Consider the following 23,270-nt stretch of genomic DNA (forward strand, 5'->3'; position numbering starts at 1 on the left):
ATAAAAACAAATGTTTTTTAGGAACTCATATTCCTCTCTCTCTCTCTCTCTCTCTCTCTCAATTCATTTCATTTGTATTGTCAAAGCAATTGGACATACATACACATACATACATATACACTCACCTAAAGGATTATTAGGAACACCTGTTCAATTTCTCATTAATGCAATTATCTAATCAACCAATCACATGGCAGTTGCTTCAATGCATTTAGGGGTGTGGTCCTGGTCAAGACAATCTCCTGAACTCCAAACTGAATGTCTGAATGGGAATGAAAGGTGATTTAAGCAATTTTGAGCGTGGCATGGTTGTTGGTGCCAGACGGGCCGGTCTGAGTATTTCACAATCTGCTCAGTTACTGGGATTTTCACGCACAACCATTTCTAGGGTTTACAAAGAATGGTGTGAAAAGGGAAAAACATCCAGTATGCGGCAGTCCTGTGGGCGAAAATGCCTTGTTGATGCTAGAGGTCAGAGGAGAATGGGCCGACTGATTCAAGCTGATAGAAGAGCAACTTTGACTGAAATAACCACTCGTTACAAACGAGGTATGCAGCAAAGCATTTGTGAAGCCACAACACGTACAACCTTGAGGCGGATGGGCTACAACAGCAGAAGACCCCACCGGGTACCACTCATCTCCACTACAAATAGGAAAAAGAGGTGAGACATTCAGATGGTAGAGTCAGAATTTGGCGTAAACAGAATGAGAACATGGATCCATCATGTCTTGTTACCACTGTGCAGGCTGGTGGTGGTGGTGTAATGGTGTGGGGGATGTCTTCTTGGCACACTTTAGGCCCCTTAGTGCCAATTGGGCATCGTTTAAATGCTACGGCCTACCTGAGCATTGTTTCTGACCATGTCCATCCCTTTTTGACCACCATGTACCCATCCTCTGATGGCTACTTCCAGCAGGATAATGCACCATGTCACAAAGGTCGAATCATTTCAAATTGGTTTCTTGAACATGACAATGAGTTCACTGTACTAAACTGGCCCCCACAGTCACCAGATCTCAACCCAATAGAGCATCTTTGGGATGTGGTGGAACGGGAGCTTCGTGCCCTGGATGTGCATCACACAAATCTCCATCAACTGCAAGATGCTATCCTATCAATATGGGCCAACATTTCTAAAGAATGCTTTCAGCACCTTGTTGAATCAATGCCACGTAGAATTAAAGCAGTTCTGAAGGCGAAAGGGGGTCAAACACAGTATTAGTATGGTGTTCCTAATAATCCTTTAGGTGAGTTCATCGTAGCTCTTAATACTCTCTTTCTGTCTGGAGGAGATATAATTGAAGTATTGTACACGTACCCGGCTACTTTCAACACCCATTGCTGCACTGATATTTTTCCCTCCATTTTTCTTTATCCATTTTTTTTTTGCTGGAAGTTCCGTCAATACCCGTCAGCCTTTAAGAGACATCATGCAGCCAGGCCTCTTGGCTTGCGGCCACACCGTCCTGAACGCGCCCAATCTCATCAGATCTCGGAAGCTAAACGGGGCAAGGGTTCGTCAGTACTTGGATGGGTGACCTCCTGGAGATATCAGGTGCTGCAAGTTATTTCGTCTCCTGGGTAACTTTATCGTAGCTCTAAATACTCTCTTTCTGTCTGGAGGAGATATAATTGAAGAATTGTACACATACTCGGCTACTTTCAACACCCTTTGCTGCACTGATATTTTTCCCTCCATTTTTTTTTCTTTTTTTTTTTTTTTTGCTGGAAGTTCCGTCAATACCCTCCAGCCTTTAAGAGACATCATGCAGCCAGGCCTCTTGGCTTGAGGCCACACCGGCCTGAACGCGCCCGATCTCGTCAGATCTCGAAAGCAAAACGGGGCAGGTCCTGGTCAGTACTTGGATGGGTGACCTCCTGGAAATACCAGGTGCTGCTAGCTTTTTCGTCTCCTGGGTAACTTCATCGTAGCTCTTAATACTCTCTTTCTGTCTGGAGGAGATATAATTGAAGTATTGTACACGTACCCAGCTACTGTCAACACCCTTTGCTGCACTGATATTATTCCATCCATTTTTCTTTTTTTTTTTTTTTTTTTTTTTTTTTGCTGGAATTACCGTCAATACCCGCCAACCTTTAAGAGACATCAAGCAGCCAGACATCTCGGCTTGCGGCCACACCGTCCTGAACGCGCCCGATCTCGTCAGATCTCGGAAGCTAAACGGGGCAGGACCTGGTCAGTACTTGAATGTGAGACCTCCTGGAAATACCTGGTGCTGCAAGCTTTTACGTCTCCTGGGTAACTTTATCGTAGCTCTTAATACTCTCTTTCTGTCTCCAGGAGATATAATTGAAGGATTGTACACGTACCCGGCTACCTTCAACACGCTTTGCTGCACTGATATTTTTCCATCCATTTTTCTTTTTTCTTTTTTTATTTTTATTTTTTTGCTGGAAGTTCCGTCAATACCCGCCAACCTTTAAGAGACATCATGCAGCCAAGCCTTTCGGCTTGTGGCCACACCGTCCTGAATGCGCCCGATTTCGTCAGATCTCGGAAGCTAAACAGGGCAGGGCCTGGTCAGTACTTGGATGGGAGACCTCCTAGAAATACCAGGTGCTGCAAGCTTTTTACGTCTCCTGGGTAACTTCATCGTAGCTCTTAATACTCTCTTTCTGTCTCCAGGAGATATAATTGAAGAATTGTACACGTACCCAGCTACTTTCAACACCCTTTCCTGCACTGATATTTTTCCCTCCATTTTTCTATTTTTTTTTTTTTTTTTTTTGCTGGAAGTTCCGTCAATACCCGCCAACCTTTAAGAGACATCAAGCAGCCAGGCCTTTCGGCTTGTGGCCACACCGTCCTCAATGCGCCCGATCTCGTCAGATCTTGGAAGCTAAACGGGGCAGGGCCTGGTCAGTACTTGGATGGGAGACCTCCTAGAAATACCAGGTGCTGCAAGCTTTTTACGTCTCCTGGGTAACTTCATCGTAGCTCTTAATACTCTCTTTCTGTCTCCAGGAGATATAATTGAAGAATTGTACACGTACCCGGCTACTTTCAACACCCTTTGCTGCACTGGTATATTTCCCTCTATTTTTCTTTTTTTTTTTTGCTGGCAGTTCCGTCAATACCCGCCAGCCTTTAAGAGACATCATGCAGCCAGGCATCTCGGCTTGCGGCCACACCATCCTGAACTCGCCCGATCTCGTCAGATCTCGGAAGCTAAACGGGGCAGGGTCTCGTCAGTACTTGGATGGGAGACCTCCTGGAAATACCTGGTGCTGCAAGCTTTTTACGTCTCCTGGGAAACTTCATCGTAGCTCTTAATACTCTCTATCTGTCTGGAGGAGATATAATTGAAGTATTGTACACGTACCCGGCTACTTTCAACAGCCTTTGCTGCACTGATATTTTTCCCTCCATTTTCCATTTTTTTTTTTTTTTTTTTTTGCTGGAAGTTCCGTCAATACCCGCCAGCCTTTAAGAGACATCATGCAGCCAGGCCTCTTGGCTTGCGGCCACACCGTCCTGAACGCGCCCGATCTCGTCAGATCTCGGAAGCTAAACGGGGCAGGGCCTGGTCAGTACTTGGATGGGAGACCTCCTAGAAATACCAGGTGCTGCAAGCTTTTTACGTCTCCTGGGTAACTTCATCGTAGCTCTTAATACTCTCTTTCTGTCTCCAGGAGATATAATTGAAGAATTGTACACGTTCCCGGCTACTTTCAACACCCTTTGCTGCACTGGTATATTTCCCTCTATTTTTCTTTTTTTTTGCTGGCAGTTCCGTCAATACCCGCCAGCCTTTAAGAGACATCATGCAGCCAGGCATCTCGGCTTGCGGCCACACCATCCTGAACGCGCCCGATCTCGTCAGATCTCGGAAGCTAAACGGGGCAGGACCTGGTCAGTACATGAATGTGAGACCTCCTGGAAATACCTAGTGCTGCAAGCTTTTACGTCTCCTGGGTAACTTTATCGTAGCTCTTAATACTCTCTCTCTGTCTGGAGGAGATATAATTGAAGTATTGTACACGTACCCGGCTACTTTCAACACCCTTTCCTGCACTGATATTTTTCCCTCCATTTTTCTATTTTTTTTTTTTTTTATTTTTGCTGGAAGTTACGTCAATACCCGCCAACCTTTAAGAGACATCATGCAGCCAGGCCTTTCGGCTTGTGGCCACACCGTCCTCAATGCGCCCGATCTCGTCAGATCTCAGAAGCTAATCCGGGCAGGGCCTGGTCAGTACTTGGATGGGAGACCTCCTAGAAATACCAGGTGCTGCAAGCTTTTTACGTCTCCTGGGTAACTTCATCGTAGCTCTTAATACTCTCTTTCTGTCTCCAGGAGATATAATTGAAGAATTGTACACGTACCCGGCTACTTTCAACACCCTTTGCTGCACTGGTATATTTCCCTCTATTTTTCTTTTTTTTTTTTGCTGGCAGTTCCGTCAATACCCGCCAGCCTTTAAGAGACATCATGCAGCCAGGCCTCTCGGCTTGCGGCCACACCGTCCTGAATGCGCCCGATCTCGTCAGATCTCGGAAGCTAAACGGGGCAGGGCCAGGTCAGTAGTTGGATGGGAGACCTCCTAGAAATACCAGGTGCTGCAATCCTTTTACGTCTCCTGGGTAACTTCATCGTAGCTCTTAATACTCTCTTTCTGTCTGGAGAAGATATAATTGAAGAATTGTACATGTACCCGGCTACTTTCAACACCCTTTGCTGCTTTGGTATTTTTCCCTCTATTTTTCTTTTTTTTTTTCGCTGGCATTTCCGTCAATACCCGCCAGCCTTTAAGAGACATCATGCAGCCAGGCATCTCGGCTTGCGGCCACACCATCCTGAACGCGCCCGATCTCGTCAGATCTCGGAAGCTAAACGGGGCAGGGCCTGGTCAGTACTTGGATGGGAGACCTCCTAGAATTACCAGGTGCTGCAAGCTTTTTACGTCTCCTGGGTAACTTCATCGTAGCTCTTAATACTCTCTTTCTGTCTCCAGGAGATATAATTGAAGAATTGTACACGTACCCGGCTACTTTCAACACCCTTTCCTGCACTGATATTTTTCCCTCCATTTTTCTTTTTATTTTATTTTTTTGCTGGAAGTTCCGTCAATATCCGCCAGCCTTTAAGAGACATCATGCAGCCAGGCCTCTTGGCTTGTAGTCACACTGTCCTGAACGCGCCCGATCATATCAGATTTCGGAAGCTAAATGGGGCATGGCCTGGTCAGTACTTGGATGTGTGACCTCCTGGAAATACCAGGTGCTGCAAGCTTTTTACGTCTCCTGGGTAACTTCATCGTAGCTCTTAATACTCTCTTTCTGTCTCCAGGAGATATAATTGAAGAATTGTACACGTACCCGGCTACTTTCAACACCCTTTGCTGCACTGGTATATTTCCCTCTATTTTTCTTTTTTTTTTTTGCTGGCAGTTCCGTCAATACCCGCCAGCCTTTAAGAGACATCATGCAGCCAGGCATCTCGGCTTGCGGCCACACCGTCCTGAACGCGCCCGATCTCGTCAGATCTCGGAAGATAAACGGGGCAGGACCTGGTCAGTACTTGAATGTGAGACCTCCTGGAAATACCTGGTGCTGCAAGCTTTTACGTCTCCTGGGTAACTTTATCGTAGCTCTTAATACTCTCTATCTGTCTGGAGGAGATATAATTGAAGAATTGTACACGTACCCGGCTACCTTCAACACGCTTTGCTGCACTGATATTTGTCCCTCCATTTTTCTTTTTTCTTTTGTTTTTTGCTGGAAGTTCCATCAATACCCTCCAGCCTTTAAGAGACATCATGCAGCCAGGCCTCTTGGCTTGAGGCCACACCGTCCTGAAGACGCAAGATCTCGTCAGATCTCGGAAGAAAAACTGGGCATGGCCTGGTCAGTAATTGGATGGGTGACCTCCTGGAAATACCAGGTGCTGAATGCTTTTTGCATCTCCTGGGTAACTTCATCGTAGCTCTTAATACTCTCATTCAGTCTGGAGGAGATATAATTGAAGAATTGTACATGTACCCGGCTACTTTCAACACCCTGTCCTGCACTGATATTTTTCCCTCCATTTTTCTATTTATTTATTTTTTATTTTTTGCTGGAAGTTCCGTCAATACCCGCCAGCCTTTAAGAGACATCATGCAGCCCGGCCTCTTGGCTTGCGGCCACACCGTCCTGAACACGTCCGATCTCATCAGATCTCGGAAGCTAAACGGGGCAGGGCCTCGTCAGTACTTGGATGGGAGACCTCCTGGAAATACCTGGTGCTGCAAGCCTTTTACGTCTCCTGGGAAACTTCATCGTAGCTCTTAATACTCTCTATCTGTCTGGAGGAGATATAATTGAAGTATTGTACACGTACCCGGCTACTTTCAACAGCCTTTGCTGCACTGATATTTTTCCCTCCATTTTCCATTTTTTTTTTTTTTTTTTTTTGCTGGAAGTTCCGTCAATACCCGCCAGCCTTTAAGAGACATCAAGCAGCCAGGCTTCTTGGCTTGCGGCCACACCGTCCTGAACGCGCCCGATCTCATCAGATCTCGGAAGCTAAACGGGGCAGGACCTGGTCAGTACTTAAATGTGAGACCTCCTGGAAATACCAGGTGCTGCCAGCTTTTTACGTCTCCTGGGGAACTTCATCGTAGCTCTTAATACTCTCTTTCAGTCTGGAGAAGATATAATTGAAGAATTGTACACGTACCCGGCTACTTTCAACAGCCTTTGCTGCACTGATATTTTTCCTTCAATTTTTCTTTTTTTTTTTTTTTTCTTTGCTGGAAGTTCCGTCAATACCCGCCAGCCTTTAAGAGACATCATGCAGCCAGGCATCTCGGCTTGCGGCCACACCATCCTGAACGCGCCCGATCTCGTCAGATCTCGGAAGCTAAACGGGGCAGGGCCTGGTCAGTACTTGGATGGGAGACCTCCTAGAAATACCAGTTGCTGCAAGCTTTTTACGTCTCCAGGGTAACTTCATCGTAGCTCTTAATACTCTCTTTCTGTCTCCAGGAGATATAATTGAAGAATTGTACACGTACCCGGCTACTTTCAACACCCTTTGCTGCACTGGTATATTTCCCTCTATTTTTCTTTTTTTTTTTTTGCTGGCAGTTCCGTCAATACCCGCCAGCCTTTAAGAGACATCATGCAGCCAGGCATCTTGGCTTGCGGCCACACCATCCTGAACGCGGCCGATCTCGTCAGATCTCGGAAGCTAAACGGGGCAGGACCTGGTCAGTACATGAAAGTGAGACCTCCTGGAAATACCAGGTGCTGCCAGCTTTTTACGTCTCCTGGGGAACTTCATCGTAGCTCTTAATACTCTCTTTCTGTCTGGAGAAGATATAATTGAAGAATTGTACATGTACCCGGCTACTTTCAACACCCTTTGCTGCTCTGGTATTTTTCCCTCTATTTTTCTATTTTTTTTTTCGCTGGCATTTCCGTCAATACCCGCCAGCCTTTAAGAGACATCATGCAGCCAGGCATCTCGGCTTGCGGCCACACCATCCTGAACGCGCCCGATCTCGTCAGATCTCGGAAGCTAAACGGGGCAGGGCCTGGTCAGTACTTGGATGGGAGACCTCCTAGAATTACCAGGTGCTGCAAGCTTTTTACGTCTCCTGGTTAACTTCATCGTAGCTCTTAATACTCTCTTTCTGTCTCCAGGAGATATAATTGAAGAATTGTACACGTACCCGGCTACTTTCAACACCCTTTCCTGCACTGATATTTTTCCCTCCATTTTTCTTTTTATTTTATTTTTTTGCTGGAAGTTCCGTCAATATCCGCCAGCCTTTAAGAGACATCATGCAGCCAGGCCTCTTGGCTTGTAGTCACACTGTCCTGAACGCGCCCGATCATATCAGATTTCGGAAGCTAAATGGGGCATGGCCTGGTCAGTACTTGGATGTGTGACCTCCTGGAAATACCAGGTGCTGCAAGCTTTTTACGTCTCCTGGGTAACTTCATCGTAGCTCTTAATACTCTCTTTCTGTCTCCAGGAGATATAATTGAAGAATTGTACACGTACCCGGCTACTTTCAACACCCTTTGCTGCACTGGTATATTTCCCTCTATTTTTCTTTTTTTTTTTGCTGGCAGTTCCGTCAATACCCGCCAGCCTTTAAGAGACATCATGCAGCCAGGCATCTCGGCTTGCGGCCACACCGTCCTGAACGCGCCCGATCTCGTCAGATCTCGGAAGATAAACGGGGCAGGACCTGGTCAGTACTTGAATGTGAGACCTCCTGGAAATACCTGGTGCTGCAAGCTTTTACGTCTCCTGGGTAACTTTATCGTAGCTCGTAATACTCTCTATCTGTCTGGAGGAGATATAATTGAAGAATTGTACACGTACCCGGCTACCTTCAACACGCTTTGCTGCACTGATATTTGTCCCTCCATTTTTCTTTTTTCTTTTGTTTTTTGCTGGAAGTTCCATCAATACCCTCCAGCCTTTAAAAGACATCATGCAGCCAGGCCTCTTGGCTTGAGGCCACACCGTCCTGAAGACGCAAGATCTCGTCAGATCTCGGAAGAAAAACTGGGCAGGGCCTGGTCAGTAATTGGATGGGTGACCTCCTGGAAATACCAGGTGCTGAATGCTTTTTACATCTCCTGGGTAACTTCATCGTAGCTCTTAATACTCTCATTCAGTCTGGAGGAGATATAATTGAAGAATTGTACATGTACCCGGCTACTTTCAACACCCTGTCCTGCACTGATAATTTTCCCTCCATTTTTCTATTTATTTATTTTTTATTTTTTGCTGGAAGTTCCGTCAATACCCGCCAGCCTTTAAGAGACATCATGCAGCCCGGCCTCTTGGCTTGCGGCCACACCGTCCTGAACACGTCCGATCTCATCAGATCTCGGAAGCTAAACGGGGCAGGGCCTCGTCAGTACTTGGATGGGAGACCTCCTGGAAATACCTGGTGCTGCAAGCCTTTTACGTCTCCTGGGAAACTTCATCGTAGCTCTTAATACTCTCTATCTGTCTCCAGGAGATATAATTGAAGAATTGTACACGTACCCGGCTACTTTCAACACCCTTTGCTGCACTGGTATATTTCCCTCTATTTTTCTTTTTTTTTTTGCTGGCAGTTCCGTCAATACCCGCCAGCCTTTAAGAGACATCATGCAGCCAGGCATCTCGGCTTGCGGCCACACCATCCTGAACGCGCCCGATATCGTCAGATCTCGGAAGCTAAACGGGGCAGGACCTGGTCAGTACTTGGATGGGAGACCTCCTTGAAATACCAGGTGCTGAAAGCTTTTTACGTCTCCTGGGTAACTTCATCGTAGCTCTTAATACTATCTTTCTGTCTCCAGGAGATATAATTGAAGAATTGTACACGTACCCAGCTACTGTCAACACCCTTTGCTGCACTGATATTTTTCCATCCATTTTTCTTTTTTTTTTTTTTTTTTTTTTTTTTTGCTGGAAGTTCCGTCAATACCCGCCAACCTTTAAGAGACATCATGCAGCCAGGCCTCTTTGCTTGAGGCCACACCGTCCTGAAGACGCAAGATCTCGTCAGATCTCGGAAGAAAAACTGGGCAGGGCCTGGTCAGTAATTGGATGGGTGACCTCCTGGAAATACCAGGTGCTGAAAGCTTTTTACATCTCCTGGGTAACATCAGCGTAGCTCTTAATACTCTCATTCAGTCTGGAGGAGATATAATTGAAGAATTGTACATGTACCCGGCTACTTTCAACACCCTGTCCTGCACTGATATTTTTCCCTCCATTTTTCTATTTATTTATTTTTTATTTTTTGCTGGAAGTTCCGTCAATACCCGCCAGCCTTTAAGAGACATCATGCAGCCCGGCCTCTTGGCTTGCGGCCACACCGTCCTGATCGCGCCCGATCTTGCCCGATCTTGCCCGATCTTGTCAGATCTCGGAAGCTAAACGGGGCAGGACCTGGTCAGTACTTAAATGTGAGACCTCCTGGAAATACCAGGTGCTGCCAGCTTTTTACGTCTCCTGGGGAACTTCATCGTAGCTCTTAATACTCTCTTTCAGTCTGGAGAAGATATAATTGAAGAATTGTACACGTACCCGGCTACTTTCAACACCCTTTGCTGCACTGATATTTTTCCCTCCATTTTTTTTTTTTTTTTTTTGCTGGAAGTTCCGTCAATACCCGCCAACCTTTAGGAGACATCATGCAGCCAGGCCTTTCGGCTTGTGGCCACACCGTCCTGAATGCGCCAGATCTCGTCAGATCTCGGAAGCTAAACGGGGCAGGGCCTGGTCAGTACTTGGATGGGAGACCTCCTAGAAATACCAGGTGCTGCAAGCTTTTTACGTCTCCTGGGTAACTTCATCGTAGCTCTTAATACTCTCTTTCTGTCTCCAGGAGATATAATTGAAGAATTGTACACGTACCCGGCTACTTTCAACACCCTTTCCTGAACTGATATTTTTCCCTCCATTTTTCTATTTTTTTTTTTTTTTTTGCTGGAAATTCCGTCAATACCCGCTAGCCTTTAAGAGACATCATGCAGCCAGGCATCTCGGCTTGCGGCCACACCATCCTGAACTCGCCCGATCTCGTCAGATCTTGGAAGCTAAACGGGGCAGGACCTGGTCGGTACATGAATGTGAGACCTCCTGGAAATACCTGGTGCTGCAAGCTTTTACGTCTCCTGGGTAACTTTATCGTAGCTCTTAATACTCTCTATCTGTCTGGAGGAGATATAATTGAAGTATTGTACACGTACCCAGCTACTGTCAACACCCATTGCTGCACTGATATTTTTCCATCCATTTTTCTTTTTTTTTTTTTTTTTTTGCTGGAAGTTCCGTCAATACCCGCCAAGCTTTAAGAGACATCATGCAGCCAGGCCTCTTGGCTTGCAGCCACACCATCCTGAATGTGCCTGATCTCGTCAGATCTCGGAAGCTAAACGGGGCAGGGCCTGATCAGAACTTGGATGGGAGACCTCCAGGAAATACCTGGTGCTGCAAGCTTTTTAAGTCTCCTGGGTAACTTCATCGTAGCTCTTAATACTCTCTATCTGTCTGGAGGTGTTATAATTGAGGAATTGTACACGTACCCGGCTACTTTCAACAGCCTTTGCTGCACTGGTATTTTTCCCTCTATTTTTCTTTTTTTTATTTGCTGGCAGTTCCGTCAATACCCGCCAGCCTTTAAGAGATATCATGCAGCCACGCGTCTCGGCTTGCGGCCACACCATCCTGAACGCGCCCGATCTCGTCAGATCTCGGAAGCTAAACGGGGCAGGACCTGGTCAGTACTTGAATGTGAGACCTCCTGGAAATACCTGGTGCTGCAAGCTTTTACGTCTCCTGGGTAACTTTATCGTAGCTCTTAATTCTCTCTTTCTGTCTGGAGGAGATATAATTGAAGTATTGTACACGTACCCAGCTACTGTCAACACCCTTTGCTGCACTGATATTTTTCCATCCATTTTTCTTTTTTTTTTTTTTTTTTTTTTTTTTTGCTGGCAGTTCCGTCAATATCCGCCAGCCTTTAAGAGACATCATGCAACCAGGCCTCTCGGCTTGCAGACACACAGTCCTGAATGAGCCCGATGTCAGAAGATCTCGGAAGCTAAACGGGGCAGGACCTGGTCAGTACTTAAATGTGAGACCTCCTGGAAATACCAGGTGCTGCCAGCTTTTTACGTCTCCTGGGGAACTTCATCGTAGCTCTTAATACTCTCTTTCAGTCTGGAGAAGATATAATTGAAGAATTGTACACGTACCCAGCTACTGTCAACACCCTTTGCTGCACTGATATTTTTCCCTCCATTTTTCTTTTTTTTTTTGCTGGAAATTCCGTCAATACCCGCCAACCTTTAGGAGACATCATGCAGCCAGGCCTTTCGGCTTGTGGCCACACAGTCCTGAATGCGCCCGATCTCGTCAGATCTCGGAAGCTAAACGGGGCAGGACCTGGTCAGTACTTGGATGGGAGACCTCCTAGAAATACCAGGTGCTGCAAGCTTTTTACGTCTCCTGGGTAACTTCATCGTAGCTCTTAATACTCTCTTTCTGTCTCCAGGAGATATAATTGAAGAATTGTACACGTACCCGGCTACTTTCAACACCCTTTCCTGCACTGATATTTTTCCCTCCATTTTTCTATTTTTTTTTTTTTTTTTGCTGGAAATTCCGTCAATACCCGCTAGCCTTTAAGAGACATCATGCAGCCAGGCATCTCGGCTTGCGGCCACACCATCCTGAACTCGCCCGATCTCGTCAGATCTTGGAAGCTAAACGGGGCAGGACCTGGTCGGTACATGAATGTGAGACCTCCTGGAAATACCTGGTGCTGCAAGCTTTTACGTCTCCTGGGTAACTTTATCGTAGCTCTTAATACTCTCTATCTGTCTGGAGGAGATATAATTGAAGTATTGTACACGTACCCAGCTACTGTCAACACCCTTTGCTGCACTGATATTTTTCCATCCATTTTTCTTTTTTTTTTTTTTTTTTTGCTGGAAGTTCCGTCAATACCCGCCAACCTTTAAGAGACATCATGCAGCCAGGCCTCTTGGCTTGCAGCCACACCATCCTGAACGTGCCTGATCTCGTCAGATCTCGGAAGCTAAACGGGGCAGGGCCTGATCAGAACTTGGATGGGAGACCTCCAGGAAATACCTGGTGCTGCAAGCTTTTTACGTCTCCTGGGTAACTTCATCGTAGCTCTTAATACTCTCTATCTGTCTGGAGGTGTTATAATTGAGGAATTGTACACGTACCCGGCTACTTTCAATAGCCTTTGCTGCACTGGTATTTTTCCCTCTATTTTTCTTTTTTTTATTTGCTGGCAGTTCCGTCAATACCCGCCAGCCTTTAAGAGATATCATGCAGCCACGCGTCTCGGCTTGCGGCCACACCATCCTGAACGCGCCCGATCTCGTCAGATCTCGGAAGCTAAACGGGGCAGGACCTGGTCAGTACTTGAATGTGAGACCTCCTGGAAATACCTGGTGCTGTAAGCTTTTACGTCTCCTGGGTAACTTTATCGTAGCTCTTAATTCTCTCTTTCTGTCTGGAGGAGATATAATTGAAGTATTGTACACGTACCCAGCTACTGTCAACACCCTTTGCTGCACTGATATTTTTCCATCCATTTTTCTTTTTTTTTTTTTTTTTTTTTTTTTTTGCTGGCAGTTCCGTCAATATCCGCCAGCCTTTAAGAGACATCATGCAACCAGGCCTCTCGGCTTGCGGACACACAGTCCTGAATGAGCCCGATGTCAGAAGATCTCGGAAGCTAAACGGGGCAGGGCCTGGTCAGTACTTGGATGGGAGACCTCCTAGAAATACCAGGTGCTGCAAGATTTTTACGTTTCCTGGGTAACTTCATCGTAGCTCTTAATACTCTCTTTCTGTCTCCAGGAGATATAATTGAAGAATTGTACACGTACCAGGCTACTTTCAACACCCTTTGCTGCACTGGTATATTTCCCTCTATTTTTCTTTTTTTTTTTGCTGGCAGTTCCGTCAATACCCGCCAGCCTTTAAGAGACATCATGCAGCCAGGAATCTCGGCTTGCGGCCACACCATCCTGTGGCCACACCGTCCTGAATGCGCCCGATCTCGTCAGATCTCGGAAGCTAAACGGGGCAGGGCCTGGTCAGTATTTGGATGGGAGACCTCCTAGAAATACCAGGTGCTGCAAGCTTTTTACGTCTCCTGGGTAACTTCATCGTAGCTCTTAATACTCTCTTTCTGTCTCCAGGAGATATAATTGAAGAATTGTACACGTACCCGGCTACTTTCAACACCCTTTCCTGCACTGATATTTTTCCCTCCATTTTTCTATTTTTTTTTTTTTTTTTTTGCTGGAAATTCCGTCAATACCCGCCAGCCTTTAAGAGACATCATGCAGGCAGGCATCTCGGCTTGCGGCCACACCATCCTGAACTCGCCCGATCTCGTCAGATCTTGGAAGCTAAACGGGGCAGGACCTGGTCGGTACATGAATGTGAGACCTCCTGGAAATACCTGGTGCTGCAAGCTTTTACGTCTCCTGGGTAACTTTATCGTAGCTCTTAATACTCTCTATCTGTCTGGAGGAGATATAATTGAAGTATTGTACACGTACCCAGCTACTGTCAACACCCTTTGCTGCACTGATATTTTTCCATCCATTTTTCTTTTTTCTTTTTTTATTTTTTATTTTTGCTGGAAGTTCCGTCAATACCCGCCAACCTTTAAGAGACATCATGCAGCCAGGCCTCTCGGCTTGAGGCCACACCGTCCTGAAGACGCAAGATCTCGTCAGATCTCGGAAGAAAAACTGGGCAGGGCCTGGTCAGTAATTGGATGGGTGACCTCCTGGAAATACCAGGTGCTGAAAGCTTTTTACATCTCCTGGGTAACTTCAGCGTAGCTCTTAATACTCTCATTCAGTCTGGAGGAGATATAATTGAAGAATTGTACATGTACCCGGCTACTTTCAACACCCTGTCCTGCACTGATATTTTTCCCTCCATTTTTCTATTTATTTATTTTTTATTTTTTACTGGAAGTTCCGTCAATACCCGCCAGCCTTTAAGAGACATCATGCAGCCCGGCCTCTTGGCTTGCGGCCACACCGTCCTGAACGCGCCCGATCTTGCCCGATCTTGCCCGATCTTGTCAGATCTCAGAAGCTAAACGGGGCAGGACCTGGTCAGTACTTAAATGTGAGACCTCCTGGAAATACCAGGTGCTGCCAGCTTTTTACGTCTCCTGGGGAACTTCATCGTAGCTCTTAATACTCTCTTTCAGTCTGGAGAAGATATAATTGAAGAATTGTACACGTACCCGGCTACTTTCAACACCCTTTGCTGCACTGGTATTTTTCCCTCTATTTTTCTTTTTTTTTTTCGCTGGCAGTTCCTTCAATACCCGCCAGCCTTTAAGAGACATCATGCAGCCAGGCATCTCGGCTTGCGGCCACACCATCCTGAACGCGCCCGATCTCATCAGATCTCGGAAGCTAAACGGGGCAGGGCCTGGTCAGTACTTTGATGGGAGACCTCCTGGAAATACCAGGTCCTGCAAGCTTTTTACGTCTCCTGGGTAACTTCATCGTAGCTCTTAATACTCTCTTTCTGTCTCCAGGAGATATAATTGAAGAATTGTACACGTACCCGGCTACTTTCAACATCCTTTCCTGCACTGATATTTTTCCCTCCATTTTTCTTTTTTTTTTTTTTTTTTTTGCTGGAAATTCCGTCAATACCCGCCAGCCTTTAAGAGACATCATGCAGCCAGACATCTCGGCTTGCGGCCACACCGTCCTGAACGCGCCCGATCTTGTCAGATCTCGGAAGCTAAACGGGGCAGGACCTGGTCAGTACATGAATGTGAGACCTCCTGGAAATACCTCGTGCTGCAAGCTTTTACGTCTCCTGGGTAACTTTATCGTAGCTCTTAATACTCTCTATCTGTCTGGAGGAGATATAATTGAAGTATTGTACACGTACCCAGCTACTGTCAACACCCTTTGCTGCACTGATATTTTTCCATCCATTTTTTTTTTTTTTTTTTTGCTGGAAGTTCCGTCAATACCCGCCAACCTTTAAGAGACATCATGCAGCCAGGCCTCTCGGCTTGCGGCCACACCGTCCTGAAGACGCAAGATCTCGTCAGATCTCGGAAGAAAAACTGGGCAGGGCCTGGTCAGTAATTGGATGGGTGACCTCCTGGAAATACCAGGTGCTGAAAGCTTTTTACATCTCCTGGGTAACTTCAGCGTAGCTCTTAATACTCTCATTCAGTCTGGAGGAGATATAATTGAAGAATTGTACATGTACCCGGCTACTTTCAACACCCTGTCCTGCACTGATATTTTTCCCTCCATTTTTCTATTTATTTATTTTTTATTTTTTGCTGGCAGTTCCGTCAATACCCGCCAGCCTTTAAGAGACATCATGCAGCCCGGCCTCTTGGCTTGCGGCCACACCGTCCTGAACGCGCCCGATCTCGTCAGATCTCGGAAGCTAAACGGGGCAGGACCTGGTCAGTACTTAAATGTGAGACCTCCTGGAAATACCAGGTGCTGCCAGCTTTTTACGTCTCCTGGGGAACTTCATCGTAGCTCTTAATACTCTCTTTCAGTCTGGAGAAGATATAATTGAAGAATTGTACACGTACCCGGCTACTTTCAACACCCTTTCCTGCACTGATATTTTTCCCTCCATTTTTCTATTTTTCTTTTTTTTTTTGCTGGCAGTTCCGTCAATACCCGCCAACCTTTAAGAGACATCATGCAGCCAGGCCTCTTGGCTTGAGGCCACACCGTCCTGAAGACGCAAGATCTCGTCAGATATCGGAAGAAAAACTGGGCAGGGCCTGGTCAGTAATTGGATGGGTGACCTCCTGGCAATACCAGGTGCTGAAAGCTTTTTACATCTCCTGGGTAACTTCAGCGTAGCTCTTAATACTCTCATTCAGTCTGGAGGAGATATAATTGAAGAATTGTACATGTACCCGGCTACTTTCAACACCCTGTCCTGCACTGATATTTTTCCCTCCATTTTTCTATTTATTTATTTTTTATTTTTTGCTGGAAGTTCCGTCAATACCCGCCAGCCTTTAAGAGACGTCATGCAGCCAGGCATCTCGGCTTTCGGCCACACCGTCCTGAATGCGCATGATATCGTCAGATCTCGGAAGCTAAACGGGGCAGGACCTGGTCAGTACTTGAATGTGAGACCTCCTGGAAATACCAGGTGCTGCAAGCTTTTACGTCTCCTGGGTAACTTTATCGTAGCTCTTAATACTCTCTTTCAGTCTGCAGGAGATATAATTGAAGAATTGTACACGTACCCGGCTACTTTCAACACCCTTCCTGCACTGATATTTTTCCCTCCATTTTTCTATTTTTGTTTTTTTTTCTTTTTGCTGGAAGTTCCGTCAATACCCGCCAACCTTTAAGAGACATCATGCAGCCTGGCCTTTCGGCTTGTGGCCACACCGTACTGAATGCACCCGATCTCGTCAGATCTCGGAAGCTAAACGGGGCAGGGCCTGGTCAGTACTTGGATGGGAGACCTCCTGGAAATACCTGGTGCTGCAAGCTTTTACGTCTCCTGGGTAACTTCATCGTAGCTCTTAATACTCTCTTTCTGTCTACAGGAGATATAATTGAAGAATTGTACACGTACTAGGCTACTTTCAACACCCTTTGCTGCACTGATATTTTTCCCTCCATTTTTCTTTTTATTTTATTTTTTTGCTGGAAGTTCCGTCAATACCCGCCAGCCTTAAAGAGACATCATGCAGCCGGGCCTCTCGGCTTTCGGCCACACCGTCCTGAACGCGCATGATATCGTCAGATCTCGGAAGCTTAACGGGGCAGGACCTGGTCAGTACTTGAATGTGAGACCTCCTGGAAATACCAGGTGCTGCAAGCTTTTACGTCTCCTGGGTAACTTTATCGTAGCTCCTAATACTCTCTTTCAGTCTGCAGGAGATATAATTGAAGAATTGTACACGTACCCGGCTACTTTCAACACCCTTTCCTGCACTGATATTTTTCTCTCCATTTTTCTATTTTTTTTTTTTTTTTTTTTGCTGGAAGTTCCGTCAATACCCGCCAACCTTTAGGAGACATCATGCAGCCAGGCCTTTCGGCTTGTGGCCACACCGTCCTGAATGCGCCTGATCTCGTCAGATCTCGGAAGCTAAACGGGGCAGGGCCTGGTCAGTACTTGGATGGGAGACCTCCTAGAAATACCAGGTGCTGCAAGCTTTTTACGTCTCCTGGGTAACTTCATCGTAGCTCTTAATACTCTCTTTCTGTCTCCAGGAGATATAATTGAAGAATTGTACACGTACCCGGCTACTTTCAACACCCTTTCCTGCACTGATATTTTTCCCTCCATTTTTCTATTTTTCTTTTTTTTTTTGCTGGCAGTTCCGTCAATACCCGCCAACCTTTAAGAGACATCATGCAGCCAGGCATCTTGGCTTGAGGCCACACCGTCCTGAAGACGCAAGATCTCGTCAGATATCGGAAGAAAAACTGGGCAGGGCCTGGTCAGTAATTTGATGGGTGACCTCCTGGAAATACCAGGTGCTGAAAGCTTTTTACATCTCCTGGGTAACTTCAGCGTAGCTCTTAATACTCTCATTCAGTCTGGAGGAGATATAATTGAAGAATTGTACATGTACCCGGCTACTTTCAACACCCTGTCCTGCACTGATATTTTTCCCTCCATTTTTCTATTTATTTATTTTTTATTTTTTGCTGGAAGTTCCGTCAATACCCGCCAGCCTTTAAGAGACGTCATGCAGCCAGGCATCTCGGCTTGCGGCCACACCTTCCTGAACGCGCCCGATCTCGTCAGATCTCGGAAGCTAACGGGGCAGGGCCTGGTCAGTACTTGGATGGGAGACCTCCTAGAAATACCAGGTGCTGCAAGCTTTTTACGTCTCCTGGGTAACTTCATCATAGCTCTTAATACTCTCTTTCAGTCTGTAGGAGATATTATTGAAGAATTGTACACGTACCCGGCTACTTTCAAAACCCTTTGCTGCACTGATATTTTTCCCTCCATTTTTCTTTTTTCTTTTTTTTTTTGCTGGAAGTTCCGTCAATACCCGCCAGCCTTAAAGAGACATCATGCAGCTGGGCCTCTCGGCTTTCGGCCACACCGTCCTGAATGCGCATGATATCGTCAGATCTCGGAAGCTAAACGGGGCAGGACCTGGTCAGTACTTGAATGTGAGACCTCCTGGAAATACCAGGTGCTGCAAGCTTTTACGTCTCCTGGGTAACTTTATCGTAGCTCTTAATACTCTCTTTCAGTCTGCAGGAGATATAATTGAAGAATTGTACACGTACCCGGCTACTTTCAACACCCTTCCTGCACTGATATTTTTCCCTCCATTTTTCTATTTTTGTTTTTTTTTCTTTTTGCTGGAAGTTCCGTCAATACCCGCCAACCTTTAAGAGACATCATGCAGCCTGGCCTTTCGGCTTGTGGCCACACCGTACTGAATGCACCCGATCTCGTCAGATCTCGGAAGCTAAACGGGGCAGGGCCTGGTCAGTACTTGGATGGGAGACCTCCTAGAAATACCAGGTGCTACAAGCTTTTTACGTCTCCTGGGTAACTTCATCGTAGCTCTTAATACTCTCTTTCTGTCTCCAGGAGATATAATTGAAGAATTGTACACGTACCCGGCTACTTTCAACACCCTTTGCTGCACTGGTATATTTCCCTCTATTTTTCTTTTTTTTTTTTGCTGGCAGTTCCGTCAATACCCGCCAGCCTTTAAGAGACATCATGCAGCCAGGCATCTTGGCTTGCGGCCACACCATCCTGAACTCGCCCGATCTCGTCAGATCTTGGAAGCTAAACGGGGCAGGACCTGGTCGGTACATGAATGTGAGACCTCCTGGAAATACCTGGTGCTGCAAGCTTTTACGTCTCCTGGGTAACTTTATCGTAGCTCTTAATACTCTCTTTCAGTCTGCAGGAGATATAAATGAAGAATTGTACACGTACCTGGCTACTTTCAACACCCTTTCCTGCACTGATATTTTTCCCTCCATTTTTCTATTTTTTTTTTTTTTTTTTTGCTGGAAATTCCGTCAATACCCGCCAGCCTTTAAGAGACTTCATGCAGCCAGGCATCTCGGCTTGCGGCCACACCGTCCTGAACGCGCCCGATCTCGTCAGATCTCGGAAGCTAAACGGGGCAGGACCTGGTCAGTACATGAATGTGAGACCTCCTGGAAATACCTGGTGCTGCAAGCTTTTACGTCTCCTGGGTAACTTTATCGTAGCTCTTAATACTCTCTATCTGTCTGGAGGAGATATAATTGAAGTATTGTACACGTACCCAGCTACTGTCAACACCATTTGCTGCACTGATATTTTTCCATCCATTTTTCTTTTTTTTTTTTTTTTTTTGCTGGAAATTCCGTCAATACCCGCCAACCTTTAAGAGACATCATGCAGCCAGGCCTTTCGGCTTGTGGCCACACCGTCCTGAATGCGCCCGATCTCGTCAGATCTCGGAAGCTAAACGGGGCAGGGCCTGGTCAGTACTTGGATGGGAGACCTCCTAGAAATACCAGGTGCTGCAAGCTTTTTACGTCTTCTGGGTAACTTCATCGTAGCTCTTAATACTCTCTTTCTGTTTCCAGGAGATATAATTGAAGAATTGTACACGTACCCGGCTACTTTCAACACCCTTTGCTGCACTGGTATATTTCCCTGTATTTTTCTTTTTTTTTTTTGCTGGCAGTTCCGTCAATACCCGCCAGCCTTTAAGAGACATCATGCAGCCAGGCATCTCGGTTTGCGGCCACACCATCCTGAACGCGCCCTATCTCGTCAGATCTCGGAAGCTAAACGGGGCAGGACCTGGTCAGTACATGAAAGTGAGACCTCCTGGAAATACCTAGTTCTGCAAGCTTTTACGTCTCCTGGGTAACTTTATCGTAGGTCTTAATACTCTCTCTCTGTCTGGAGGAGATATAATTGAAGTACTGTACACGTATCCAGCTACTGTCAACACCCTTTGCTGCACTGATATTTTTCCATCCATTTTTCTTTTTTCTTTTTTTTTTTTTTTTTTTTGCTGGAAGTTCCGTCAATACCCGCCAACCTTTAAGAGACATCATGCAGCCAGGCCTTTCGGCTTGTGGCCACACCGTCCTGAATGCGCCCGATCTCGTCAGATCTCGGAAGCTAAACGGGGCAGGGCCTGGTCAGTACTTGGATGGGAGACCTCCTAGAAATACCAGGTGCTGCAAGCTTTTTACGTCTCCTGGGTAACTTCATCGTAGCTCTTAATACTCTCTTTCTGTCTCCAGGAGATATAATTGAAGAATTGTACACGTATCCGGCTACTTTCAACACTCTTTGCTGCACTGGTATATTTCCCTCTATTTTTCTTTTTTTTTTTGCTGGCAGTTCCGTCAATACCCACCAGCCTTTAAGAGACATCATGCAGCCAGGCATCTCGGCTTGCGGCCACACCATCCTGAACGCGCCCGATCTCGTCAGATCTCGGAAGCTAAACGCGGCAGGACCTGGTCAGTACATGAAAGTGAGACCTCCTGGAAATACCTAGTGCTGCAAGCTTTTACGTCTCCTGGGTAACTTTATCGTAGCTCTTAATACTCTCTCTCTGTCTGGAGGAGATATTATTGAAGAATTGTACACGTACCCGGCTACTTTCAAAACCCTTTGCTGCACTGATATTTTTCCCTCCATTTTTCTTTTTTCTTTTTTTTTTTGCTGGAAGTTCCGTCAATACCCGCCAGCCTTAAAGAGACATCATGCAGCTGGGCCTCTCGGCTTTCGGCCACACCGTCCTGAATGCGCATGATATCGTCAGATTTCGGAAGCTAAACGGGGCAGGACCTGGTCAGTACATGAATGTGAGACCTCCTGGAAATACCTGGTGCTGCAAGCTTTTACGTCTCCTGGGTAACTTTATCGTAGCTCTTAATACTCTCTATCTGTCTGGAGGAGATATAATTGAAGTATTGTACACGTACCCAGCTACTGTCAACACCATTTGCTGCACTGATATTTTTCCATCCATTTTTCTTTTTTTTTTTTTTTTCTTGCTGGAAGTTCCGTCAATACCCGCCAACCTTTAAGAGACATCATGCAGCCAGGCCTTTCGGCTTGTGGCCACACCGTCCTGAATGCGCCCGATCTCGTCAGATCTCGGAAGCTAAACGGGGCAGGGCCTGGTCAGTACTTGGATGGGAGACCTCCTAGAAATACCAGGTGCTGCAAGCTTTTTACGTCTCCTGGGTAACTTCATCGTAGCTCTTAATACTCTCTTTCTGTCTCCAGGAGATATAATTGAAGAATTGTACACGTACCCGGCTACTTTCAACACCCTTTGCTGCACTGGTATATTTCCCTCTATTTTTCTTTTTTTTTTTTTGCTGGCAGTTCCGTCAATACCCGCCAGCCTTTAAGAGACATCATGCAGTCAGGCATCTCGGCTTGCGGCCGCACCATCCTGAACGCGCCCTATCTCGTCAGATCTCGGAAGCTAAACGGGGCAGGACCTGGTCAGTACTTGAAAGTGAGACCTCCTGGAAATACCTAGTTCTGCAAGCTTTTACGTCTCCTGGGTAACTTTATCGTAGCTCTTAATACTCTCTCTCTGTCTGGAGGAGATATAATTGAAGTACTGTACACGTATCCAGCTACTGTCAACACCCTTTGCTGCACTGATATTTTTCCATCCATTTTTCTTTTTTCTTTTTTTCTTTTTTTTTTTTGCTGGAAGTTCCGTCAATACCCGCCAACCTTTAAGAGACATCATGCAGCCAGGCCTTTCGGCTTGTGGCCACACCGTCCTGAATGCGCCCGATCTCGTCAGATCTCGGAAGCTAAACGGGGCAGGGCCTGGTCAGTACTTGGATGGGAGACCTCCTAGAAATACCAGGTGCTGCAAGCTTTTTACGTCTCCTGGGTAACTTCATCGTAGCTCTTAATACTCTCTTTCTGTCTCCAGGAGATATAATTGAAGAATTGTACACGTACCCGGCTACTTTCAACACCCTTTGCTGCACTGATATTTCTCCCTCCATTTTTCTTTTTTTTTTTTTTTTTTTGCTGGAAGTTCCGTCAATACCCACCAGCCTAAAGAGACATCATGCAGCCGGGCCTCTTGGCTTTCGGCCACACCGTCCTGAACGCGCCTGATATCGTCAGATCTCGGAAGGTAAAAGGGGCAGGGCCTGGTCAGTACTTGGATGGGTGACCTCCTGGAAATGCCAGGTGCTGCAAGCTTTTTACGTCTCCTGGGTAACTTCATCGTAGCTCTTAATACTCTCTTTCTGTCTGGAGGAGATATAATTGAAGAATTGTACACGTACCCGGCTACTTTCAAAACCCATTACTGCACTGATATTTTTCCCTCCATTTTTCTTTTTCTTTTTTTTCTTTTTTTTTTTTGCTGGAAGTTCCGTCAATACCCGCCAACCTTTAAGAGACATCATGCAGCCAGGCCTTTCGGCTTGTGGCCACACCGTCCTGAATGCGCCCGATCTTGTCAGATCTCGGAAGCTAAACGGGGCAGGGCCTGGTCAGTACTTGGATGGGAGACCTCCTAGAAATACCAGGTGCTGCAAGCTTTTTACGTCTCCTGGGTAACTTCATCGTAGCTCTTAATACTCTCTTTCAGTCTCCAGGAGATATAATTGAAGAATTGTACACGTACCCGGCTACTTTCAACACCCTTTGCTGCACTGATATTTCTCCCTCCATTTTTCTTTTTTTTTTTTTTTTTTTGCTGGAAGTTCCGTCAATACCCACCAG

General features: G+C 46.2%; 17 non-coding genes and 39 pseudogenes across 17 annotated transcripts; all 56 read left to right on the forward strand.

Annotated features, from left to right (window-relative positions):
* The first annotated feature begins 1,451 nt into the window (after positions 1–1,451).
* On the forward strand, positions 1,452–1,570 carry LOC136725522 (uncharacterized; annotated as a pseudogene).
* Positions 1,571–1,787: 217 nt separating this feature from the next.
* On the forward strand, positions 1,788–1,906 carry LOC136725470 (uncharacterized; annotated as a pseudogene).
* A 224-nt stretch (positions 1,907–2,130) lies between these two features.
* LOC136725419 (uncharacterized) lies at positions 2,131–2,249 on the forward strand (annotated as a pseudogene).
* Positions 2,250–2,474: 225 nt separating this feature from the next.
* On the forward strand, positions 2,475–2,593 carry LOC136725543 (5S ribosomal RNA). The gene has a single exon (XR_010807586.1). It is a non-coding gene; the product is annotated as a 5S ribosomal RNA (ribosomal RNA).
* Positions 2,594–2,813: 220 nt separating this feature from the next.
* LOC136725423 (uncharacterized) lies at positions 2,814–2,932 on the forward strand (annotated as a pseudogene).
* A 210-nt stretch (positions 2,933–3,142) lies between these two features.
* LOC136725432 (uncharacterized) lies at positions 3,143–3,261 on the forward strand (annotated as a pseudogene).
* A 220-nt stretch (positions 3,262–3,481) lies between these two features.
* On the forward strand, positions 3,482–3,600 carry LOC136725406 (5S ribosomal RNA). Its single transcript, XR_010807570.1, has one exon. It is a non-coding gene; the product is annotated as a 5S ribosomal RNA (ribosomal RNA).
* Positions 3,601–3,807: 207 nt separating this feature from the next.
* On the forward strand, positions 3,808–3,926 carry LOC136725464 (uncharacterized; annotated as a pseudogene).
* Positions 3,927–4,146: 220 nt separating this feature from the next.
* LOC136725462 (uncharacterized) lies at positions 4,147–4,265 on the forward strand (annotated as a pseudogene).
* Positions 4,266–4,475: 210 nt separating this feature from the next.
* On the forward strand, positions 4,476–4,594 carry LOC136725541 (5S ribosomal RNA). The gene has a single exon (XR_010807584.1). It is a non-coding gene; the product is annotated as a 5S ribosomal RNA (ribosomal RNA).
* Positions 4,595–4,804: 210 nt separating this feature from the next.
* LOC136725561 (5S ribosomal RNA) lies at positions 4,805–4,923 on the forward strand. The gene has a single exon (XR_010807602.1). It is a non-coding gene; the product is annotated as a 5S ribosomal RNA (ribosomal RNA).
* A 216-nt stretch (positions 4,924–5,139) lies between these two features.
* Positions 5,140–5,258, forward strand: LOC136725494 (uncharacterized; annotated as a pseudogene).
* A 210-nt stretch (positions 5,259–5,468) lies between these two features.
* LOC136725429 (uncharacterized) lies at positions 5,469–5,587 on the forward strand (annotated as a pseudogene).
* Positions 5,588–6,142: 555 nt separating this feature from the next.
* On the forward strand, positions 6,143–6,261 carry LOC136725408 (uncharacterized; annotated as a pseudogene).
* Positions 6,262–6,481: 220 nt separating this feature from the next.
* LOC136725438 (uncharacterized) lies at positions 6,482–6,600 on the forward strand (annotated as a pseudogene).
* A 218-nt stretch (positions 6,601–6,818) lies between these two features.
* LOC136725566 (5S ribosomal RNA) lies at positions 6,819–6,937 on the forward strand. Its single transcript, XR_010807607.1, has one exon. It is a non-coding gene; the product is annotated as a 5S ribosomal RNA (ribosomal RNA).
* Positions 6,938–7,148: 211 nt separating this feature from the next.
* LOC136725502 (uncharacterized) lies at positions 7,149–7,267 on the forward strand (annotated as a pseudogene).
* Positions 7,268–7,478: 211 nt separating this feature from the next.
* On the forward strand, positions 7,479–7,597 carry LOC136725563 (5S ribosomal RNA). The gene has a single exon (XR_010807604.1). It is a non-coding gene; the product is annotated as a 5S ribosomal RNA (ribosomal RNA).
* A 216-nt stretch (positions 7,598–7,813) lies between these two features.
* Positions 7,814–7,932, forward strand: LOC136725495 (uncharacterized; annotated as a pseudogene).
* A 209-nt stretch (positions 7,933–8,141) lies between these two features.
* LOC136725431 (uncharacterized) lies at positions 8,142–8,260 on the forward strand (annotated as a pseudogene).
* Positions 8,261–8,475: 215 nt separating this feature from the next.
* On the forward strand, positions 8,476–8,594 carry LOC136725535 (uncharacterized; annotated as a pseudogene).
* A 221-nt stretch (positions 8,595–8,815) lies between these two features.
* Positions 8,816–8,934, forward strand: LOC136725409 (uncharacterized; annotated as a pseudogene).
* A 209-nt stretch (positions 8,935–9,143) lies between these two features.
* Positions 9,144–9,262, forward strand: LOC136725463 (uncharacterized; annotated as a pseudogene).
* Positions 9,263–9,487: 225 nt separating this feature from the next.
* Positions 9,488–9,606, forward strand: LOC136725524 (uncharacterized; annotated as a pseudogene).
* Positions 9,607–9,827: 221 nt separating this feature from the next.
* On the forward strand, positions 9,828–9,966 carry LOC136725533 (uncharacterized; annotated as a pseudogene).
* Positions 9,967–10,177: 211 nt separating this feature from the next.
* On the forward strand, positions 10,178–10,296 carry LOC136725573 (5S ribosomal RNA). The gene has a single exon (XR_010807613.1). It is a non-coding gene; the product is annotated as a 5S ribosomal RNA (ribosomal RNA).
* A 217-nt stretch (positions 10,297–10,513) lies between these two features.
* LOC136725484 (uncharacterized) lies at positions 10,514–10,632 on the forward strand (annotated as a pseudogene).
* Positions 10,633–10,848: 216 nt separating this feature from the next.
* LOC136725448 (uncharacterized) lies at positions 10,849–10,967 on the forward strand (annotated as a pseudogene).
* A 210-nt stretch (positions 10,968–11,177) lies between these two features.
* On the forward strand, positions 11,178–11,296 carry LOC136725416 (uncharacterized; annotated as a pseudogene).
* A 552-nt stretch (positions 11,297–11,848) lies between these two features.
* LOC136725426 (uncharacterized) lies at positions 11,849–11,967 on the forward strand (annotated as a pseudogene).
* A 217-nt stretch (positions 11,968–12,184) lies between these two features.
* On the forward strand, positions 12,185–12,303 carry LOC136725485 (uncharacterized; annotated as a pseudogene).
* Positions 12,304–12,519: 216 nt separating this feature from the next.
* LOC136725449 (uncharacterized) lies at positions 12,520–12,638 on the forward strand (annotated as a pseudogene).
* A 210-nt stretch (positions 12,639–12,848) lies between these two features.
* On the forward strand, positions 12,849–12,967 carry LOC136725436 (uncharacterized; annotated as a pseudogene).
* A 568-nt stretch (positions 12,968–13,535) lies between these two features.
* Positions 13,536–13,654, forward strand: LOC136725564 (5S ribosomal RNA). Its single transcript, XR_010807605.1, has one exon. It is a non-coding gene; the product is annotated as a 5S ribosomal RNA (ribosomal RNA).
* A 219-nt stretch (positions 13,655–13,873) lies between these two features.
* Positions 13,874–13,992, forward strand: LOC136725486 (uncharacterized; annotated as a pseudogene).
* A 224-nt stretch (positions 13,993–14,216) lies between these two features.
* On the forward strand, positions 14,217–14,335 carry LOC136725525 (uncharacterized; annotated as a pseudogene).
* Positions 14,336–14,905: 570 nt separating this feature from the next.
* Positions 14,906–15,024, forward strand: LOC136725528 (5S ribosomal RNA). Its single transcript, XR_010807581.1, has one exon. It is a non-coding gene; the product is annotated as a 5S ribosomal RNA (ribosomal RNA).
* A 218-nt stretch (positions 15,025–15,242) lies between these two features.
* Positions 15,243–15,361, forward strand: LOC136725500 (uncharacterized; annotated as a pseudogene).
* Positions 15,362–15,571: 210 nt separating this feature from the next.
* Positions 15,572–15,690, forward strand: LOC136725492 (uncharacterized; annotated as a pseudogene).
* A 221-nt stretch (positions 15,691–15,911) lies between these two features.
* On the forward strand, positions 15,912–16,030 carry LOC136725447 (uncharacterized; annotated as a pseudogene).
* A 557-nt stretch (positions 16,031–16,587) lies between these two features.
* On the forward strand, positions 16,588–16,706 carry LOC136725527 (uncharacterized; annotated as a pseudogene).
* A 219-nt stretch (positions 16,707–16,925) lies between these two features.
* Positions 16,926–17,044, forward strand: LOC136725430 (5S ribosomal RNA). Its single transcript, XR_010807572.1, has one exon. It is a non-coding gene; the product is annotated as a 5S ribosomal RNA (ribosomal RNA).
* A 553-nt stretch (positions 17,045–17,597) lies between these two features.
* On the forward strand, positions 17,598–17,716 carry LOC136725547 (5S ribosomal RNA). The gene has a single exon (XR_010807589.1). It is a non-coding gene; the product is annotated as a 5S ribosomal RNA (ribosomal RNA).
* A 557-nt stretch (positions 17,717–18,273) lies between these two features.
* LOC136725412 (uncharacterized) lies at positions 18,274–18,391 on the forward strand (annotated as a pseudogene).
* A 216-nt stretch (positions 18,392–18,607) lies between these two features.
* LOC136725529 (uncharacterized) lies at positions 18,608–18,726 on the forward strand (annotated as a pseudogene).
* Positions 18,727–18,945: 219 nt separating this feature from the next.
* LOC136725546 (5S ribosomal RNA) lies at positions 18,946–19,064 on the forward strand. Its single transcript, XR_010807588.1, has one exon. It is a non-coding gene; the product is annotated as a 5S ribosomal RNA (ribosomal RNA).
* A 210-nt stretch (positions 19,065–19,274) lies between these two features.
* On the forward strand, positions 19,275–19,393 carry LOC136725487 (uncharacterized; annotated as a pseudogene).
* A 218-nt stretch (positions 19,394–19,611) lies between these two features.
* LOC136725441 (uncharacterized) lies at positions 19,612–19,730 on the forward strand (annotated as a pseudogene).
* A 216-nt stretch (positions 19,731–19,946) lies between these two features.
* On the forward strand, positions 19,947–20,065 carry LOC136725442 (5S ribosomal RNA). Its single transcript, XR_010807573.1, has one exon. It is a non-coding gene; the product is annotated as a 5S ribosomal RNA (ribosomal RNA).
* A 553-nt stretch (positions 20,066–20,618) lies between these two features.
* Positions 20,619–20,737, forward strand: LOC136725454 (5S ribosomal RNA). The gene has a single exon (XR_010807574.1). It is a non-coding gene; the product is annotated as a 5S ribosomal RNA (ribosomal RNA).
* Positions 20,738–20,946: 209 nt separating this feature from the next.
* On the forward strand, positions 20,947–21,065 carry LOC136725506 (uncharacterized; annotated as a pseudogene).
* Positions 21,066–21,615: 550 nt separating this feature from the next.
* On the forward strand, positions 21,616–21,734 carry LOC136725466 (5S ribosomal RNA). Its single transcript, XR_010807575.1, has one exon. It is a non-coding gene; the product is annotated as a 5S ribosomal RNA (ribosomal RNA).
* A 211-nt stretch (positions 21,735–21,945) lies between these two features.
* On the forward strand, positions 21,946–22,064 carry LOC136725538 (uncharacterized; annotated as a pseudogene).
* Positions 22,065–22,288: 224 nt separating this feature from the next.
* Positions 22,289–22,407, forward strand: LOC136725478 (5S ribosomal RNA). The gene has a single exon (XR_010807576.1). It is a non-coding gene; the product is annotated as a 5S ribosomal RNA (ribosomal RNA).
* A 216-nt stretch (positions 22,408–22,623) lies between these two features.
* Positions 22,624–22,742, forward strand: LOC136725493 (uncharacterized; annotated as a pseudogene).
* Positions 22,743–22,967: 225 nt separating this feature from the next.
* On the forward strand, positions 22,968–23,086 carry LOC136725565 (5S ribosomal RNA). The gene has a single exon (XR_010807606.1). It is a non-coding gene; the product is annotated as a 5S ribosomal RNA (ribosomal RNA).
* The last annotated feature ends 184 nt before the right edge of the window (positions 23,087–23,270 follow it).

Source organism: Amia ocellicauda, unplaced genomic scaffold (genome assembly GCF_036373705.1).
Source record: "Amia ocellicauda isolate fAmiCal2 unplaced genomic scaffold, fAmiCal2.hap1 HAP1_SCAFFOLD_213, whole genome shotgun sequence".
Lineage (NCBI taxonomy): Eukaryota > Metazoa > Chordata > Actinopteri > Amiiformes > Amiidae > Amia > Amia ocellicauda.